The sequence below is a fragment of the Saimiri boliviensis genome, chromosome 13 (assembly GCF_048565385.1).
Source record: "Saimiri boliviensis isolate mSaiBol1 chromosome 13, mSaiBol1.pri, whole genome shotgun sequence".
Taxonomy (NCBI): domain Eukaryota; kingdom Metazoa; phylum Chordata; class Mammalia; order Primates; family Cebidae; genus Saimiri; species Saimiri boliviensis.
In genome coordinates, this window is record NC_133461.1 from 70,169,041 (window position 1) to 70,190,432 (window position 21,392).

General features: G+C 44.5%; 1 protein-coding gene across 14 annotated transcripts in view; it reads left to right on the forward strand.

Annotated features, from left to right (window-relative positions):
- Positions 1-21,392, forward strand: part of LDLRAD4 (low density lipoprotein receptor class A domain containing 4) — a 418,190-nt gene that overhangs the window by 190,001 nt on the left and 206,797 nt on the right. The window lies entirely within an intron of this gene.

Below are 21,392 nucleotides of genomic sequence, written 5' to 3' on the forward strand. Positions count from 1 at the left end.
ATGCCTCATTTTGTGCCAGGCACAAATGAAATGCAGAGATGAACATGTTGGGGTGCCTGCCGTAGTAGGCAGGACTCTTGGTTGAAGGGACAGCAAGTGGGCTTTGGGGCCAAGCATCCTTGGGAGGTGGGGTTTAGCGGGTGCAGCTTTAAATGTGAATGCTCACGATTGCTGTGTTCTCCAGCTGAGTGTGGGGCACCTGGACCTCTTCCTGGTTTTGCCTTTCTTTTAAGTTGTTTGCATGAGATTCTCCAAGCACTTCACCTTTTGAAATCCTGAGTTTTGGCCAGGCACGGTGGCTCACGCCTGTAATCCCAGCACTCTGGGAGGCCGAGGCGGGTGGATCATGAGGTCATGAGATTGAGACCATCCTGGCTAACGCGGTGAAACCCCATCTCTACTAAAAATACAAAAAATTCACCAAGTGTAGTGGCATGTGCCTGTAGTCTCAGGTACTCGAGAGGCTGAGGCGGAGAATTACTTGAACCTGGGAGGCAGAGGTTGCAGTGAGCCGAGATTGCACCGCTGTACTCCGGCCTGGGCAAAAAAGGGAGGGAGACTATGTTTACAAAAAAGAAAGAAAGAAATCCTGACTTTTGTTTCCAGTTTCCTTTTCCAACAATAACAGGGACTTTGTGTTTAGCGGTTGGTGGTTTCCACTTTCAGTCATGGATCTGTTATCTCACTGGGCATGTGAGGTGAGCAGGGCTTAGGATCACCTCTCTGCTGTGGAGACACACGATGAAAACAGGCTTCAGCAAAGAACCACCGTTTGAATTACATGATAACTTAGGGAAAGCTGTGTGTCTACTTCCGATATCTGTGTTTCTTGGTATGATGCTGGCACCTTAAAATATTTTTGTCCGTGTCTAGTAATATAGGAATTCATTCACTCATTTATTTATTCAACAAATTTTTTTTTGCTATTTGCAAAAATGTTAATTGCTATAGCAAATAAAAGCTATGCTGTATGCAATGGGGGACTATAGGTATGAACTATACAAGATTAATTCCTTTACAAAAGTCTTAATAAAGGGAAAAACAAATTTATGAAAATAGAAGGTATCATTAATAATTACAGCATACACTTACATAATACACTCTGTGCCACACTATTCTTGGTGCTTTCTATTTATATTATTTCAATTAATCTCATAGCAACCTATGAGGTAGGTACTATTTCTGTCTCCTTTTTATAGCTAAGCGAACTGAACTGCAGACAGGTTAAATGGCTTGCCCAAGATTGCACAGCCACTGAGCAGTAGAGTCAGCTTCGAAATCCAGGCAGTCTTGCAGCAGTATCCACTCTTCTTCACCTGTGCTACACTGCCGTGGAAAGCAATTGTTACATTAGAAAAGTGAAGGCAGATAATCCTGTGGGGAATGGCTTGTAGCTGGAGAGGTTCCAGAGTTCACATCTCGCTGTAGTCCGAGAGTCTGAATGCTAGAAAACTTATTTTAAGAAATGTGTTTGCATAAATTGATTCCTTCTTTCAGGTTTACCTGCCATAATTCACAAGGCTCGTACAAAAATTCAATGCAAAAGTAAGGTCTTAAGGAAAACCATGTGCTTTGTTTCACTTTGGTGTGGTAGTCTAAACCTCTCTATTTATTTGCCAAGAGAACAATGCTTTGTTAGTTTGCTGTTTTTCCAACTACATAACCATGCCCCATTATAGTGTCCTGGAGATGTCTGTGTTCCTTTTTGCTCAGTCAATTTATTGTAGGTAAATGTATGTGTGTTGTGTGTGTTTCCTTTTATCTACCTTCTTGTTATACATTTTGCAGTATGCAAATCCTGGTAACCACTTGGCACAGGTCTCTGTTGTTAGATACCACCTATCCACATTGGAAGTGAGGACCCCAGCAACATGGTTCACCTCTTGTTTAAGGTGCTGGAGGCTGGGCTATTTAAGGTGCTCAGCAGCACTGCATTGCACTGAGCCCTGGAGCTTCTGCGCCCCACCTGCCCTCTGAGGCCCTCCCAGGCTGGCTCCTTCTCCCTTCGTAGCCTTCTCCTCAATTAGGCTTTCTTCCACCTCCCAACTCAACCCTGGTTGTGCCCTGAGTGAACTACTCTGTTGTACCCCTCCTCCTGGGCAGGGCTTTACATTGCCACCCCTTCTGATCACTTGCCTTCAGGGCCTGGCTGGTCACTGTCCTTATTGGGAGCCTCTTACGGTTCCAGGGACCCAAAGTCCTGGTGCTTTGGTCTGCCTCACCCCTGGGACTTGCAGGTTCATACCATTGGGTCTGGCTTCAGCCAAGCCTCTTCCGGATCATTCTTTCTGCCTGATGGACCCTTAAAGCTGCATCTCCCTTTGCTGTCCTGGAGACTCTGATTGTGTTTTTTGTGTCTCTGGCCTCACTGCTGATGGCTTCTGGGTCTTTATTCCATTGCAGGCCCTGTCGCCATAGACAGCCCCTGGGTTCTGTGTGTTCAACTTTCAACCAGGCTGTACTTCGGCACATTGCATGTTGTGACACATAAACCATTTTTGGTGTGCTAAGTTCAAAGTTTTGAACAACAGCTGGTGAACAAATATTTTGAGCTATGATTTGCTGGCACTGCTTGCAAGTTTGGTTTCTGAAACATTTATTTATTCAGTCTACATTCATTCCAAAATATTTATGAATGCCTATCGAGAGTCAAGCATTGCTCCAGAGAATAGAAGCTAAGCCACCACACCTGGTTCCCACCCTCGGGGAGCTTTCAACCCAGCCTCACCACCTTTAAAATCTTTGTGCCTTAGGGGCTCAAAACCAGGAAGGAGAGATTTTGTGTAAATGAACACACAGATGATTGAATATAGTGGTGGTTTGATTCTAGGACACAAAATACTGCTTCATGTACTTCTGTCACCAACGATGAAAACTTGCCATAGTGCTTCAGTTGGAATGTATTTTATTGGTGTTACAAATGACCTTAGGGCTGTATTTATAGAATTGTTAAAGGTCTGAAGGAGTTCCTTGAATTTTTTAGTTTTACTTTGCTGCATTTTATTGGGAACATTATTTGCTATAGTGGCATCTGTGCACTTGGGGATCCACATAGGCTTTGGGACAAGGACCTCTGTACATAGACATCTACAACACAGAGGTATGTTCATTAGTGTTTAGTTTTTGTGTCATTTTACAAAATATTGTGCCATATAAATAACGATCCAAAAAAGAAAGCAGTGAATTTGGAAGTCATCAAGCCCTAGTTGTGGATCATGATCAGGTCCAAACTTTTGCAGATCTAATGTCTATCCTGGAGATTTTTGTTTATTTTTATTTTTTAGAGACAGTCTTGCTCTGTTGCTCAGGCTAGAGGAGGCTGGGGTGCAGTGGTGCAATCATAGCTCACCACCACTTATCTAGGAGTCTTTTAAGTTCTCTGCATGAACGTTGTAATTTTACTGCTAAAATATCAACACTAATAGACACTTATTATCTGCTGTTTTTAGGCATTCAAACTGTGACCCAGAAAGGTTAAGTAACGTTCCCATGACCACACAGGTAATAAGTGGTTGCATCAGGATTCGAACCCAGGCAGCCTTATTCTAGTGCCACCATGTTAGAGCTTCTCCCTTCTCTGGACCTGACATTTCTCAGCTGTAAAATAAAGGAGTTGGTCTATATAACCTTTAGGGTCTTTTCCAGCCTGACATTCTGTGGTCTCTGACATATTAGCTTGTAGAAAACTGGATGTACCCTCACGTGCACATGTTCACACACACCTCCATAGACACAGACGTCAGCCTGGTGGACTCTCTGGAAGGCATGCATCAGAAATAAATCATGCAAGAGTGCTATGGATGAGGAGAGAATCTCTGCACCATTCTGCAGGCATCTTCAGGGGAACAACACCTGTGCCTTGTTAACTGACTACCACATTTTATGATTTATAATGGGAAAAACGGGAAAAAATGACACCTACCATACTGAGAACCTTTTTAAAGGGGGATTCTCAGGGCACAGCCTAGCAGAGCACAGAATGTCTTCACATCTCAGTTCTTCACAAAAGTAAAGCACATGGGCCTTAATTGAAGATAAGCTTCATGAAAGCATATCTGAAGTTGGTCGCAGATGGTGGAAAAGTGACAAAGCATTGCTTTTTAAATTATAAACAAATAATCAACAAATATAAATAGTAGATGACGTCCTTCTGCCTCCCTCCCTCCCAGGGCTCCGTCCAGCGGTGCGGTGGGGAGGGCTGGCCAGACCTTCTGTCCACTGTTGCCACGACCCCAGGAAGCCACCCCCAATAAACAGTGTGTGCTGAGAAAAAAAAATGAATTAAAAATTGCTTGTGTTAGATTGTCCAGAATATCAAACACTACATTGATTCTGAAACCTCACTCTAAGATAAGCAATAAGGGTGAGATTATAAGAAGGAAATTACAGTAATCATAGAAAATAAAATAACATCACCAATAAAAGATGCCAGCACTAAAAGCCCCTGTTGAAGCCTGTCTCTGCCAAGCTCCACTCCGAGCGTTCCGTGGGCATTATCTCCCTGCACGGCCTCTGGAAGAAATTTTATTACCATTTTATGCATAGCGAAAACACAGCTTAAGTATGTGACCCAGTCTGGCATTTATTTTGTAGTAGAATCAGGGTTTAAACTGCAGATCTCCAGCACTGAACTCCACTGTTTATCCTGCTGGGAGAAGTTCAAGGTAAAACTTTACTCAGTCTTTGGGGCCCAAATGCAGAGCTTACATGCATGAACACAGAACACAGTGGTCCCTGGTCAGCCCCACTTCCTGGGGTTCACAGAGGGTAACAGATGACCACTGAATACTCACTTCAGAATGGTTGTGGCACTGCAGAAGACTAGTCCCATTCACTGGTGCTGGAAGGCTCCTCAGCACTCAATATCTCAGTGCACAAGGAGCCTAGGGCAGCCTGGGGAGACTCAGGTCAGCAAGTGCCCTCATGCAAGAAGCTATCCAGCTGCAGTGATGGGATGGGGAAGCCCTAAGTCTCTTTGTTCACATTGTACAGAGAAAGGTATACCAGGGGCACTGAGCAAAGTCACCACGGCTCCTTAGAAGCAGGGAAAACATCCTCCTGCGCGTTCTGCAGTCTCTGTGAGAGAGAACACTGTGAGGCTGATGCCGCCAGGCTGCCTGTGTGGGGGTGTATGTGGGCGCATGGTTCTGGGCCTGTATGGGAATACTTTTGTAGAGTTTGACTCTTATTTTCAGATCATTCGTGTCCTGGGCTGTGTGGGAGCCAGTGGAAGGCAAGGAAGGAAGGGGTGTGGTAGGAGGCCCACCTGGCTTCCACCCCTCTTCCTGGGTCTGCGGAGGCTCCATCAGGCCATCACCTGCACCGCAGCTGGGTGTGCCAGGTGGGGAGGTGAGCAGGTGACCTATGCTTATTTCTGTTTCTGAGCCCCCGACTTCCTCCTCTAAGGTCATGGCAAAGAGCCCTCATTCAGTGCCTGGCATAGCACACTTGGTGGAATGATAAATGACTGAGTAAATAATAGGGATAAAGAAAGAGTTCCAGCAGGCTCGGTAGGAGGAAGCTGGAAAGGGGGCTGCTGTCATGGGGAGAGTCTGATGGGGAAGCCGCAGTGCACCGAGGTGTGGAGAGACCAGGCCTCAGCGTCCCAGGACAGCGTGGCGCACTGGAGAGAGCCCTGGTGGCTGCTCCATCCAGTCCCAGCCCTGCCCCATCTGGGAGTCTTCAGGGTTCCACGAGTCTCCGTAGGTGTCTGGTACCTTCACATGTCAGAAGGCACCCTGGGCTGCCCCATTTCTCTGCTTCCCTGTGTTTTGTAGACATTTTTCTTCTGAGGTGCCACCCACCTGACCTGTTGTTTCCCTAAGTGCCGTTTGTAGAATTAAAAGATACCATGGACACTTATAGGAGGCAGAAATGCAAGTATTCCTACAAACTGGGTCACCTACAGGAAAAAACGTGCCCTCAGAGTACAGGAAAGCCAGCTTGGGGGATGGGGCTGGGACTGGTGGGCAGGAGTCCTTGCTGCACCTACAGCCTTGGGCCCTGCCGCACCTACGTAGGGGTCACCAACTTCTTAGATCTGAGCCTAGGCTCCAACCCAAGGACTTTCCCATGCTTCTGATGCTCATTACACACCAGATACATAACTTCCCCCAAGAGGAGCTCTGTTTCAAACGTGAATTTCTGTTGTGATGAACCCGTTACCATTGATCTAAGTATTACTGAATTAATAGCAATTTTTGGCCAATATATATTTCTCTGATTCATTCCATAATTGTACCTTTCCTTTGGTCATTGAACATTCATGATTATGGAATAAGTAGCTCAGTGCACATGGGCTCACACTGTGGGAGATTGGAGCTGCCGGGGAGGGAGAAGATTAGACAGAGAGAGATAGTGATGTGAGCTTCAGCCCCAAATCCAAAGAAATACTCTGTCTAGCCTAAATAAGCCTTATTTATTGCTACTTGCAAATAAAGAGAGATTCCTGCAAATACATGCTTGTTAAAAAAGAATAAGGCCAGGTGCAGTTGCTCATGCCTGTAATCCTAGCACTTTGAGAAGTGAAGGTGGGAGGATCGCTTGAGGCCAGGAGTGAGACCAGCCTAGGCAACGTAGTGAGACCCTGTCTCTACCAAAAAAAAAAACTGGGTGTGATGGCCTGTGCCTATAGTCCAGCTACTTGGGAGGCTGAGGTGGGAGGATGGCTTGAGCTCAGGAGTTGGAGGCTGCAGTGAACCATGATCACATCACTGCCCTCCAGCCTGGGTGACAGAGTGAGACTTTGTCTCAAAAAACAAAAAAAGCCACCACCAACAACAAATTTAAAACTATGCTTTCTGCTTTGTGGTTATCTCTCTGTGTATCTCCAGCAGCAGATAGGTTTTTTTCCTCTTCTATCTCAGCAACCCTTACACCAGCCTTTCATAGTGCAAAGATCACATTAATGTGGTTGGGCACAGCTGCTTAGGAACCCACAGGTCCAGTGTCCTGTGTCATGTGCTGTGTCAGGCTGTGGGCTGTAGCTGCTTGTCACTCAACCTTGGTGACATGCTCTCCAGCAAGCAGAGGCTAAAAGCTGGTGTTGGAAAGGAGAGTGGCTCTGGAGCTGGTAGCAGCTCCCCGGGGTGCTCTCTAGTAGGCTCTCGGTTAATCCTGGCAGTCCTCTGAAGCTGGGCACAACGTAACCTGCATTGAGTGAATGCCTGCCACACCACTGGTGTCTCAAAGCCTTTACTCTGTATCATTAATATTGGTGTAATCATCATAAGCCACTGCTTCTAGAGAACTCTGAACATTTTTGGCCTTTGGTGGAGACAAGTTTCCAATTTTAAGACTATAGAAGACCAGGTATGGTGGCTTGGCCAGGCATGGTGGCTCATGCCTGTAATCCCAGCACTTTGTGAGGCTGAGGGCAGATTACCTGAGGTCAGGAGTTCGAGACCAGCCTAGCTAACATGGTGAAACTCTGTCTCTACTAAAAATGCAAAAATTAGCTGGCTGTGGTGGTAGGCACCTGTAATCCCAGCTACTCAGGAGGCTGAGGCAAGAGAATCTCTTGAAACCAGGAGGCAGAGGTTGCAGTGAGCCAAGATTGTGCCATTGCACTCCAGTCTGGGTGGCAGAGCGAGATTCTTTTTCAAAAAAAAAAAAAAGACTCATTGACTCATTAAGCTGTGTCTTGAGCATCTTCCAGTACCTGGGAGGGCTGAGTCCATGAGACGCTCATGCTCACTTACTCTCCATCTGTACTTTTAGCTGCTGACCTCTGGTGTGAATTTTTCTGCAGAAATCCTTGACTCCTCTCCATGTGTGCACCTGCAGAATTGTAGAAAACCCTGTTCATGCGGTTCCTTCACACATGTCCTTGTCTCATGGGCAATCCGTGTTCATTGAAATTTTATAATTTCTTTGTATCACATGTGTATAATTTTCCCTGTATAAAAAATTTATATGCTTAAAACATCTTTCAGCATTAGGCCAGGTGCATGGCTCACACCTGTAATCGCAGCACTTTGGGAGGCCAAGGCGGGCAGATCACCTGAGGTCAGGAGTTTGAGACCAGCCTGACCAATATGATGAAACCCTGTCTCTACTAAAAATACAAAAATTAGCCAGGCGTGGTGGCATGTGTCTGTAATCCCAGCTACTTGGGAGGCTGAGACAGGAGAATTGTTTTAACCTGGGAGTCAGAGCTTGCAGTGAGCCAATATTGCACCACTGTACTCAAGCCTGGGCAACAAGAGCGAAACTCCCTCTCGAAAAAAAAAAAAAAAAAAAAATCTTGCAGTGTTTTATTGGCTCCTGATTTGGACATTTAGTAGAGAGAAGGCAGATATACTGGTTTGTGTGATTTATACGGCTTTAATATTTAATGGCTTAAATTAACACAGACAAATGGGCCCTCTGGTTCAAGATGAAGCCAGAGGAGCAAAGCCTGTGCCGTTTCTTGTCCATCTTCCTGTTCATCTCGTGCCTCTGTGTGAACGGCTGTGGCAGGAGCACAGATATCAGGTACAAGTGAAAGAAACAAAACTCAGCACCAAAGTGTGCGGACTTCTCTTTTCCCCTCCCCGCAGTGCATTCGAGTCCATTTAAGTTAAAGTAACTATTAGCCACCTACTGTGCTAGGCCCTGGAGATGCAAAGATAATGACGTGGGTGAGACAAAGAGCAATGACAGCAAGGTGATTAGCACTGTGCTGGTGGTGGTGGTGGGGCAGGGGGTGCACAGGTTGCCATGGGAACATGGAAGCAGTGGTACTCAGTTCTTGGATGGCGTTGGGAATACTGGGGAAGGCTTCACAGTCTTGGCGGGGGATTTTTGTGTTTTCGCTTTTGCTAAAAGGTCAGTAGGCATATGTCAGGCAAGGGAGTAACGAGCAAGTCATTCTAGGCAGGAGGAACTGTGTACATAAAGGTGCAGTGATGCGAAGCCATGGTATGCCTGAGAGGCATGTTGGTCTCCAGGGGATGTGTAGGATTTAGGAAGGATTCCGGCAGATGCTCAGGACCACATTGCGAAGGCCAAATATGCCTCGCTAATATGGACTGTGTCCTGGAATTGATGGAATCTATGGAAAGATTTGAGGTTGAGGAGTGATGTGACATTTATCATCCAGAAATAAGTTTACTTAATAGAAGAAACTTTCATTCATTCAGCAAATATTTTTGAGAATGTGTGACATGCCAGGCACTGTTCTGGGACCCAGAAAAATAACAATGAACAATACTGTGACTATTCGTTGCATTCAGGAGAACTTACATTCTAGCGATTGAAGGTAGTAAATAAAATAAAAATTAATTATATGATTTATTTGTTTTTGATTTATTTAAAGGTGGTAAGCACTATAAGAAAAAATAAAGCAAGGAACATAGTCCTGACATGGGTGTGAAGAAGGCCCCATTAATCAATAGCAGGCTTTGTTACACTTAAATATAAAGAAAACTTGATTCATTTATATTTTTATGACTTTGTTTTCAGTGTGCATTTTGGGACTAAGCTCCTGTATTACATTTGTCTCGTTTATGCCAATTATTCTTGCTGTTTTATGCACTTTTCTGCAGAGACAGCATTAAGAAAACCTGGACTGGCTGCAGAGCAGAATGAAAGTCTACTGGGGCACTTCCTCCCTTCAGGAATGTGGAGGAGTACAACATGTGGGGGTCCAGATGAGAGCCCTGTTCAGAGGCGGGAATACTTATTCCATTCCCTTCTCTCTTTAATGATGACAGAATGGGATAGAGAAGGGCTGGCTTCAGCAGGAGTGCTCAGACTGGGGTGAGGACCAGTGTGAGTCTTCCATGCTGGGGTTGGCAATCCTGGGAGGTGGCTGTATTGTTCTCATCCTGTGAGAACAAACCCCGAGGTCGAGGCTCTGACACCTGGGTGACCTGGGTCCAGCGACAGCATCAGTGAATGAGTCCTCAGGGTGGGGCCTGGGTGGTGTTTGAGGTCTGTCTGTTTGGGGAAGGGATGGGGACCAAAGGGAGACCCGGGTAAGAGGTGAGGATGATTTGAACCTGTGACAGGGAGGCTGAGATTCCCCAAGGGCAGGACGGTGGCATGCGGTGATCCCAGGGGAAGAGATCTGGGGATGGATGGCCCATGGCAGCAGGGCGCACAGAGCTCCTGAGTGTTGGGCCACCACAGATGGAACCGGCTCACAACTGGACATGGCCTCAGGGAAGAACTGAACAGAAAGATTCCTTGTTAATTTTGGAAGGTAGGGGATTTTATCAGCCAGTGTTTTGTTGAGGATGATGGGTTTTTAAGTCTCTGCTCCTGGTTGTTGATCACATTATTTTGAAGTCTCCTAAGCCTATCAGAAATATTATCTTTTTGGTTATTGGGAACAAAGGAATTTAGGAAATCCTTAACTGGCACATAGTACTATAAAGCAGTTCTTTATGAAAGGCTTGAAATAGGCATGTTCAGGTCAAAAAATATTTTGTCTTTGCAGAGCCTGGAATTCTAGCCTGGCATAGGTTGTTGGAAATAGGTAGTTTTTCCCAATAAAGCCATAACTGGCTAGAACTGAAGGGCAGGCGAGAGGTTGTCGCCTCCTGCCCAGTGGTGGAGCTGGTACTAGGTCAGCCTGGAGCTCAACCTGCTGCTGAGAACCCAACAGGCCCACCTGTGCCTCCTCCCACTACAGTCTGGCGTACAGAGGAGTGCACGTGTTGGCTTGCCACCCACTTTGACCCCAGCCTCAAGTGTGATCAGTTACAGGAGCCAAAGACCATTCTTTTAAGTACCCAGTCTCCATCTGGGAATGAAGAGTCGGTTCAGTTCACCAGCAGACCTTTCTCGTTTGGGGCCAGGGACAATTTCCCTGCAGTAGAACATCCTACCATCCATTAAAGAAGTATGAAGATGCCATCACAAAATCCTGGCGTGGGTTGGCTGAAGAATACAGGGACACGGACATTTGTGTGTAGCCCATGCTCTTTGAGGTCACTGAGGTTTGAGATCTTAGAAGCAAGACAGTTTCAAATTTCATAAAGTGGGGGAAGATTTTAGGCAGATGCCATGAGAAGCTCAAGCATTTTTTACTCAAATTGGAAAAAAAAATAGCAAGCTGTGACCCACCTAAGGACAAGGCTATGGGAATTCTGACTTATCCCTTGCTCTGAGCTGGTCACAGATATTAGGAAATAAGACAGGTGGAGAACTCAGCACTCACACCCAGTTCTTGGGGTACTGGAGGCTGGGAGGGAAGGAGCTGGCTGTTTCCTGAATCAACAGTTCAGGGCTTTAGCCAGACAATGGGTTTTTCTCTCCAAAATACACGGTGTTGCACGGAGAGAGAACATTGTGATTTAGGAGCACAGCCAGATGACTGGGTAGGGACAGATGGAAAAAGCCTAGCTATTTATGACCTTGAGGACTGGTGAGAATGATTCCATAATTGAAGACCACAGGTAACTAAAAAAACGTGGCTCTGCCTTTAAAAATCTTTTACAATTTGCTAACAATATATTATTTCCTTCTTTTCTCTCCTTCCTGCTTCATTTTCCATATATTTATTTCTAGTGAGGATATTTGCTCAGCTAGAGAAAATTTTCTTCACCTGAAGGAACACCCGTAGTTAATTGTGGTTCCTATAAGAACCTCTCCACAGCCTTTTACATCTGTTTGTAAAAGCCTTTTACATCTGTTACATCATTGATTTCTTTAATAATATTGATTGATTGTTTACAATAATAATACTGATTGATTGCTGGCTGTGTTCCACACTCTGGGGACTCGTCAGTAAGACCAGGCAAACATAAATCCCTGCCCTCATGTAGTTTATTTCCAATGGAGAAAAGAAGGCAAGAAACAGTATGTGTACAGGGAGGGTCACATGGAGTTCATTATAAGGACTTGTGGTTTCACTATGAGTAAAATGAAAGCTGTTGGAGAGACCTGATCTGATTTTCATCTCAGCAGGAGCATCCTGACTACACCCTTGTGAGTAAACCATGGTGGAAGGACAGGGGAGAAGCCAGGAGATCACCGTGGGGAGGGTGACTGTAGTGAGGTGGTGGGAAGGGGTCCATTTCTAGTGTGTTTTGGAGGTGGAGCCAGCAGAGTGTATGGATGGGTTGGGGTGTAAGAGAAAGGAAGGGATCAAGGATGGCTGCGGTGGCATCTCTATCCCAGGTACAGTTTCTGAGATGGGGAAGGCAGGGGGAGCGAGTTTGGGTGGGGAAATGAGGTATTTGGTCTTGGACATGTAAGCTGAGGTTTCTATTACATTCCACAAGGAGACGTTGACCAGGTGACTGGAGGAGTCGGGTCTGGGATGAGGTGGAAAAGTCAGGGATAAGTGTGGGAGTTGTTAGTGTGAGACAGTGACCGCTTGAGATGGCAAGGGAATGGCTTACGCAGAAAAGAGAAGGGGACCAAGGGTGAGCCGGGGCACTCCAAGGTGAAGAGGTCGGGGAGGGGAGGAGGAGCTGAGAGGAGTGGAGAGGGTTGCAGTGCCATGTGTGCTGTGATTCAGATGGATGGGGTTCCCTGTGGGAGGGAGCAGAGGGGTCAACTGGTGAGATGAGGCCGAGTTAACTTCATGGGGGTCACTGGGGACTGGCCGGGCGGCATTGGTGCAGTGATGGGGCCCAAAGCCTGATTCGAATGTGTTGGGGGAGAATCAGAAATCAGACACAGTGAGTACAGAAAACTTGTTTGCAGCATTAAACTGTGGGAGCAGAGAAATGGGCCATGGGGCCCAGAGCATCTTTTTGTAAGACCAGAAGTTAGAGCATGTCTGTCTTCTCATGGGAATGGCTCTGTGGAGCTGTTGCTGATATAATCGGTTTGTGTCAAAATGTCCAGAATTCAGGAATCCATTTTTAAAGTTATCTGTCATTTGAATTTTCATTGAAATAATTCAGAGCAGGCGACAGAAGTACCAAAGAGCTAATGTGGGATTTTCTTCAAAATCCCTGTCTTAAAATTTTGTAGGATCACTGATCATAAGAACTGAAAGGACTTTTAGAACATAAGACTTTTAGATGTGAGAACGCAAAAAGGCTTTCAGGCCTTTCAGCCAGAGGATGCGCTTGTCCCCTGAACCCTCCAATGGAAGCCTCCCCTGCGTGCCGACCTGAGCCAATGTTCAGGGTTCCTGACTCAGCTCCTGCTTCCGCCGCAAACTGCGAGGTCCCACGGGGAGCACCAAAGTTGTTCAGGGGAAAAATGAAAAGTTGCTGGCTTAGTCCAGGTATCTCATTTTATCATAGGAATCTAGAGATGAAGAGTCTTGCCTGAGGATACACAGAATATAGAGTGTAAGAGCTGGAGGGAGGCTGGGGTCCTAGGTCCCGGGTCTCTGGGCTGTGGACTGTCCACTTCTCCCTCTGTGGCTGTGGCCGTGCTCCTTGCCCAGGCAGTTACGGACTCTTGGTGGGTGAATCCATGAATGAACAACAGAGTGGAGGGAAAGAGCCTCCTGGGCCAGCCTTCACCACGCCTGAGGATAAATGCTGCTGGGCACTCCTGTGGTCCCTACTTTGAGGCCCAGGTTTCTGCTGTCAACACCTGCGTGTCTGCCTCTGTTGATCCTGCCAGGTGGATATGGTCTTCATCACCCATGGACCTCCAGTGCACATGGAAAGCACATCTGTCAGTGGGCGGCATGGAGCTCTTGTTGGGCTTCATGATTGATTCTGTTTTATCTGCAGAGTAAAATCATGAGAGGGTTATGAAAGATTAGTCTTGATGAAGATATATTGAAAGCTTGGCACAGTTGAGTTTCCATCACATTCACTAAGTATAAACTCTGCAGATTGAAAGCCATGAATGGGTCTCAGCAAGGCATACAAGGCTCTTCACAATGGGATGCCTTGGCCCCCAAAGTCTACCTACCGTGTTGAGGACTGCGAGATCCTGGAACAAGCAAGTTAGGGCCCCCGAGGGTGCCTTTCTGGGTCTTGATCAGGATGCTGGTTACGTGGGTATTTTTTAGTCTTCGTAGACTCATTGAGCTGGACTTTCTGCTATATACACACATGCATACATACACATATGCTATATTCCAATAAAATATATTTTTTAAAAAAATTAGTGTATCTGTCCTTAAACTCAAAATCCTTTAATGCCTCTGGTCTCCCACAGAGTAAAATCCATGGGTTGTCCAGAGGCCCGCAAGCTCCATAGGCCCCCCAGCCTCCTCGCTGACCTTACCTTCTCCACTGCTCTCCAGGACGTGTCCCTGCAGAGCAGCACCCCTGCCACTACATGCTGCTGATGGAGGGGCTCAGTTCACATTTCTTGAAAGGAAAGACAATGCTGGAATAGCATTGACCCTCATGAGGAAGGACTCATGTGTTGGGATTTCTGTTTAGATGATGCCATAGGGAATTAGGTCCTTGATTAGTGCCTTTAAAATTATGAATTTTAATGCCTTTAGAGCTCTGTAGACATTTAGTTTTCACAGAGTTTTTTTTTTTTTTCTGTTAAAATAGCGTTTTTATTGTTCCTGGTTATAAAATCGTATATAAAATCTGCAAGAAACTTTAGTTATCAAAGTGACCCCAGCATCCCCAGAAAAGGCCACCGTGGACATCGTTTCAAACTCTTCTCCCATGTGCATTCTATTTATTGATATTTCTGTTCCTCCAAGAGTTTGAAAGAGGGTTCTTACCTACTTTCGGTACTCTTCTACATAAGAAGTCAGGAAGAATACCTCCTCGTGTCTTACAGACAGAAAACCACAAAAACAAATTCATTCATTCATTGGTTATATGTATATAATTGGCTATAAATGTAGACAAGACATACTGTTATGCACTGTTTCAAGCCCTGAAGGACTTTTATGACTTTCAAAATGCTGGGTGGTGTTTTGACGGGAAGTTGGGTGATTTGTTCAAGCTGCTCTAAAGGGTAATTGTAGGTATGCAAGTCCAAAGCCTGAGAGTACTTTGGACTTTTAAGAGCACATTGTATGTTTTTCACTTATGGTTCTCATAGAATTTGAGACCCATTAAAATCATCTTTTCAGCACCATAATGGGAGAGATAAGCTATATCATAAAATGGATTGAGTTTTTAAACATTTTTTATTACTCTCTTTGATGGGAGGCTCTTCTCTGGTAATCTTATTACTTGGGCAGATTTCCTTTTATCATGTCATATTCATCTTTCAGAAGGACAGCTATGGTTTCAGCAGCACCACTTAAGATAGGACTTTTATTAAATGCTTTGGGGGTAACTTAATTCATTACACAGAATATAAACCTTCAAATTAAATTCCCCTGTGTTCCAAGTTTATGACCGGGAACATCAGCCCATCTTTGAGTGAGATCAGAGCATCACCGGTGAGGTCGCTGCCTTTACACCGAGTTCCAGCCGAACGTGGAGCTGGCCTGTGACAGCAGGTGAAGCATGAGCGCCGCTGTCATCTTCTGCCTCAGGTTCCCAGCGGGACTGACATTGCTAACACGCTGTGCAGTGTCTCGAAGCTTACTCAACATGTGCACCTTGCGCTGCAGGCTTTCACAAGGGAGTGAGTACATGTGTCATCCTCTCCGCATTCCCGTGCCATCAAAAGCCGACGTTTAAGAAGTTTTGCCCTAAGGACCAACTTTTCATTTCTGAAAATTCTCGAAGCTTTATCTTCATAATTAGCTAAAGCACTACTTTCTGGATGCTGTTTTTGGCAACTTTATGGAAACTACTTTATGGAAACGAATATTTCAACCTCCCTGAAGGCTAATCTAAGAAATTACAAGATGGGCAGCCCTTTTCACTTTTTGATAAAATTGGTGTGTCAGATAGTCTCCTCCTTGCTGAACAGCACCCTTTAATAAAAAGCATGACAGATCCTGTTAGGTTTTAGAAATGAGAGAAGTCTGTTTCTGGGTGGTTGGAACACATACCTTGAGGGCCCATGAGGTCCCATCATCATTCCTTTGGCTTCCTCTTGGCTGTGGTGGCTTGTCTGCTTGGAATTCAGTTTAGAGATAAGTTCTCTTCAGTCAGTTTTCCTCTCCTCTTTCCTCTGCATTTCCTGATTTATGTTTTGTGTTTTTTCTCATTGTTTTCCATCTTCATTGAATTTTACATACATTTATTTATTTATTTAAAGAGTAGGGGGTCTGGCTCTGTTGCCCAGGCTGGAGTGCAGTGGCACGATCTAGGCTCACTGCAGCCTCAAACTCCTAGGCTCAAGCTATCCTCTCACCTCAGCCTCAAGAGTAGCGAGACTATAGGCACATGCTACCATGCTCAGCTACTTTTCAATTTTTTGTAGAGATGGGGTCTCACCATGTTGACTAAACTGGTGTTGAACTCCTGGAATCAAGCTATCTTCCATTCTGGGCTGCCCAAAGTTCTGGGATTACAGGCATGAACCACTATGCCTAGCCTGAATTTTCCATTTATTATAGGATATCCTATACCTTGCAGGGGAATAGGCAGTGTGTATATAAATCAATAAAAAAATTATTGTCACCTCTGTACTAGGAAATGTAAACTTACATTGGTTACGGTACAATTATTTATGCTAATCTTAGAACTCATTGATCCTTGGCTTATGCTTCACTGGTGGCTAGATTTGACCTCTTTGCTATTTACAATGTAAGTACATGGAAAAGGCACCCGTACTAAGAGCAGGTTCTAGACTTTAATGTCAGAAATGATGGAGCCAGAATCACTCTCCATTTTCAGGTTTGTGAATGATAGAAGTGTGAACTAAATGAGTCAGTGTTGCTATATGAATTTTAACAGAAATAACTAATGTAGACTACTTTGCCAATTCACAAAAAAGGCTGATTTTACAGCTGAGATGTAATGCTGTATATAGGTCCTTATTTTGTGACTGAGATCGTATCTGTGAAAAGTAAGGCTTTAAAGGAATGTAGGAGAAATTCAAAACAACTTTTTGTTGCCTGTTAACTAGTAGAATGTTGACTCTACCAAGCAGATTAAATTTAGTCTCTGTGAGGCTTGATTTGTTCTACTTAAGATTGAGCATTTATCATTGAATCCTGACTGAGTTTAGGTTTACATTATTCAAATTTGTTTAGCAACTGATTCTTAAAAATTTTTTTAATGTAGGTTTTCTGTATGTAAGTTTGGAATTCACAGAAAACTTTGAGATATTCCATTTTTCCCCTAGTTTTGGGACTCCTAAAATTCCCTGTTTTTTCAAAGGTGACAAAATATTAGGAAATTCTGTTCCTGTTAATTATTCTTTTCCTTTCTCCTCTTGCACATGGTATATCCTAACTGGCTGATGTTAGTTTGTACATAACTAGAATGACCTTCAGGACAAAAAAGGGTTTCCTCTCAATCTGATGGAAATCTGGAGTTTTATGCTCCACTACAGGTAATTCATTTTCCAGCTTTGGATAAGTCAGAGTTTATCCCTGGCCTCGTTCCTCACCTGGGAGGTGAGAGGTGGACCATGTGTCTAGGTCCCTCTCAGCATTAAGATTTGATGACTCTGGGATAACTCCACAACATTGAAAAACCCATCAGAAGTTTTATGTAGAAATGCAGAGAGGCTAAAGACCCTAAATGTAGAGAGGATTGTATTATTGCCAGAAGTGTGTACAGCGATTCTAAAATCTGTTGTTGATTCTGGAAGTTGTTTTTGCTGTTTTTTTTTTTTAAATAAGAAATCAAATAGGATATTTTGGCAAAGAAAAATGCCACTTTCTTCACTTAAAAGGTCCCAACTTTTTAAAGAAGAGGAGTGATATAAATCTTATAAATGGTTATAATACGTCTACCGCTCCTGGAGGAGATCCCGGTTCCCGAGTGGCTCAGTCTGTATTCCAGTCCAATATTATCCATCTCAGGTCACCATGAATTTGTCACCAAAATGTTTCTAGTGTTTAACAATCCTTGATTTTCCTCAACTTCTAGCTTGTCAGAAATACTCAACAAGTTCCACAAAGAATAGACAACATTTTATAGGACAACATATTTTTAAAATTCTTCCATTGTCTTTCTCTGACTTGAGTTTAGTTCATGGAGGACACTCTCTGGTTCTAGTCTGTCAAAATGTAGTTTAGGGGTCAAAACTACATTGGTTCCAAAGTTTCCAAAATGGCCCATTGATAAAACAATACTGCGACTGGGCCCTGTAGCCAGCAATTATCCAAATACCTGTTTATTTTAAGAGCTTGTATTTTAGTTTGTTCTTTGTAAATTAGCAAATACGAAATAAACATTCCAATAAAACACCGTTAACTAAAGAGGAGGCTTGCTGTAAGTGAGCTACCTCGTTTCTTAGTAGACGGTGGTTCTCCATCTGCGCTGCCCATTGGAGTCATGCTGGGGGCGCTGGAAACCCCCACTGTCAGACTGCACCTCAAGCCAGCGACAGCAGTTCCTGGCTGGGACCCTGACCCTGGCAGTGCTGAAAGATATCCAGGTGACCCCAATATGCAGCTAAGGTGAGGGCCTTTCTCCTAGAGTTATCAGTTTGTTTGAAATACCGCAATGACCTCGTTATTAGAGGACCTGAATGCGCTGGGCCTTTGGTTGTTAAAGTGTGCTGGAGACAGCCTGGGGAGGTTGGATGGAGGTAGAAGCCTGCCTCTGTCAACGCCAGTTTTGTTAACTCGGACAGATATTTACTGTGCTCTGCAGTTCTCATTTCAGCTTTAGCATTAATTCTTAGCACTTAATCACATTATAGCAATTTTCTAGTATTTTCTTTATCACATCAAGAAGCCAATAAATTCAAATTCTCAATCTGGTCATTCTGATTCCAGTGGCCATGTAATGGAAAGACCTTATTCTGATTTGGGTCTAATGTCTCACTGCTGAGATTTAGATTTTATAAGTTTGCAGTTTTTTATTTTTTAGAGACTAGGTCTTGCTCTGTCACCTGGGCTTGAGTGTGATCATAGCTCACTTCAGCCTTGAACTTCTGGGCACAAGGGATCCTCTTGCCTTCGCTTCCTGAGTAGCTGGGAGTACAGGAGTGCGCCACTGCACTTGGCTAATTTTTAAACTTTTTTGTGAAGACAGAGTCTCTCTTCGTTCCCCAGGCTGGTCTAGAACTCCTGGCCTCAAATGATCCTCCTGCCTCAGCCTCCTAAAGTGCTGGGAGTGCAGGTATGAGTCACTGTACTCAGCTGGATTTGAAATTCAATAGATTGATGTTTCAGTTATCTAAGAAGTAAGAGCCAAGCACATTAGTAGCACAAGCCTTGTTAGTACTTCCTGAGTAATGTTGAACCTGCTTAAGACAACAAGCCATTTGGGGAACTTTGTTATTACAAGTGCGTCTCTCACATTCATGAAAGTGGGTTTGGAAACTGAGGCAGTGTGGTGAGATAGGGCAAAATGAAATAAAATGGGAAGAATGATATCTGCTCTAATTATTTCACAGGGTTCTTAGGAGGCTCAGATCAGATTATTCATTTACTCAACAAATGTGTGATTCACCAAGTTCCTGTCATAGGCTGGGCGGCACTCTAGACATGAAGAAGATAAAGAAGGGAAATGTATGGCCTTGGAGAGTGGCAAATTAGTCACTGCTTATATTTTTTAAATAATTCATATCATAAGCTCTTTGAAGAGGGCTAGCTCATTCATTTCTGAGTTTCCATGTCTCAGTACCTAGCACGGAGCATGGAAGCGGCTAATATATTGGTTATATGAACAAATGAATGAGTCACAGAATTCATTTCCTTGCAAATATGTCATGTCTCCCTCCAACAAGGTAAAATGAGTAAAGTGTGGATGTGGTTTCATTTCCTGGCTAGTTTAACATTCCACACCAACTTGAATATGGTAGTCTCACCTCAGATCCTTTCAAACCACAGCAATGGTGAATTTTTTAGTTAGAGTTTGATTCAATTCAGGTTAGTATTCCTTTTTTCCCAGTCCCTGTTTTAGCAACACGGGGAGTACCTGTTTTTGGTTAATGTGCTTTTCATGTTTGGTATAAATCCGTAGTCCAGTATTTCTTTTGGAAAGGAAGATAAATTTTTCCCTTGACATTCCTTTTTTCCATTAAGTTAAAAAATGTTACTTCATAAATGTGATTTCAAACAGCTGGGTTTTAATCTTTCCACTTTATGGAAAGAGAGCATTTGGCTCCAGCAGCACCCCCACCACGTGGCCTGGCCTCTCTAGGCACACAGATTTTCTAACCTGGATGGCGCCGCCAGCAAGGCACTAGTGGGTGTGCATTTGTGCTGTGTTCACATGTTATTCTAAACTAGGTCAGCAGCTCGGCTGGTTTCTTTTTCTATAGTCTTTTAGGAGAATGTGAAAAGATGGAGGATTATAATACCCTTTTCATACAGGTTCACAAAAATACTTTGAGAACTCTTAAGTTGTGTTTCTTTACGACAGGTAAAGGTTATTCTCTTGCGGGCCACAGTTCATCCCTGTGAGGCAGGCTGGGCTGGGGCAGCCCCATACATGGTTAGCATCGCTGGAAGAGGGCTTGGTGTGCCGATGCCCAGCCTTTTATTTGAATGATGGAAAATTAGAGTTGAAAGGACCTTGGACTTGATCCAGGCCTGTCGCCCTTATTCCAGACAGACAGAACCAAGGCCTGGAAAAAGGAAGAGGCTGTGACAGTCAGCGGCAGTGAGGAACCCAGGACTCCTCTGGAGACTCTGTCTTCCCGCTGTCTACTGAGTGGGCCGTGCCGTGTGAATCCTGCCAGCTTCTGTGATCTCCTAGGGGCAAGCCCACACTCAGAATGCAGGATGACAGCCACTGTAAGATGTAATGGACCCTTCTGTTCCCAAGCGTATATAACTGTGTAACTTCCTTTATTCTCCATTGCTCAAAGTGATAGTAATGTGTTAAGTATGCAAATTTATTTTAAAGTCCTACAAAACTGAATTCCATTTTCAAATATTGATTTGTACAGATTTTAGGGAGCCTGTGTTCAGTTCAGTGTGGCCTATAGAGATTTGGGTATGGGATCTGCCCTATTTTTATAATTCACCAACATGGACCTTTAGCAGAAAACACACGTGATTTTCCCGTTTTACATTATAAATTCACTGCTACTCATACCTGGTATTATGCCTGATTTTTCTTAGGCATAGGATGAATGAACATCAGAGAGGTGAAATCTTTTGTCCAGATTCTCACCACAAGACAGTGGCAGTGGGAAATAAAATGTCGGAGTGTCCTTCTGTAAGCCAGCACTCCTGAGTTCTGCTGGCCCCCTGCTGTGGCTAGCTGCATGGGCTCCCCCATTCTCAGAGGTGTGGAGAACTGCCAAGGATGGTTTCAAGCCGAATAATAGAGCCGCACAGCTATGACTTTTGCAGAGCAGGTTGTGGAAAGAAAGAGAGTACCTATGCTGCTCATGCGGGCAGTGCTGCAGGGTGAGGTGTGCATGGCAGGCCTCGAGGCCCCTGTGGAGTGCAGGAGGGCACCATCTTGTATGTTTCAGACAAGGAAGGTCCTTACCCAGATGGCCCTTCTCTGAGTTTAGTGCCCTGGGCTCTCCAGACA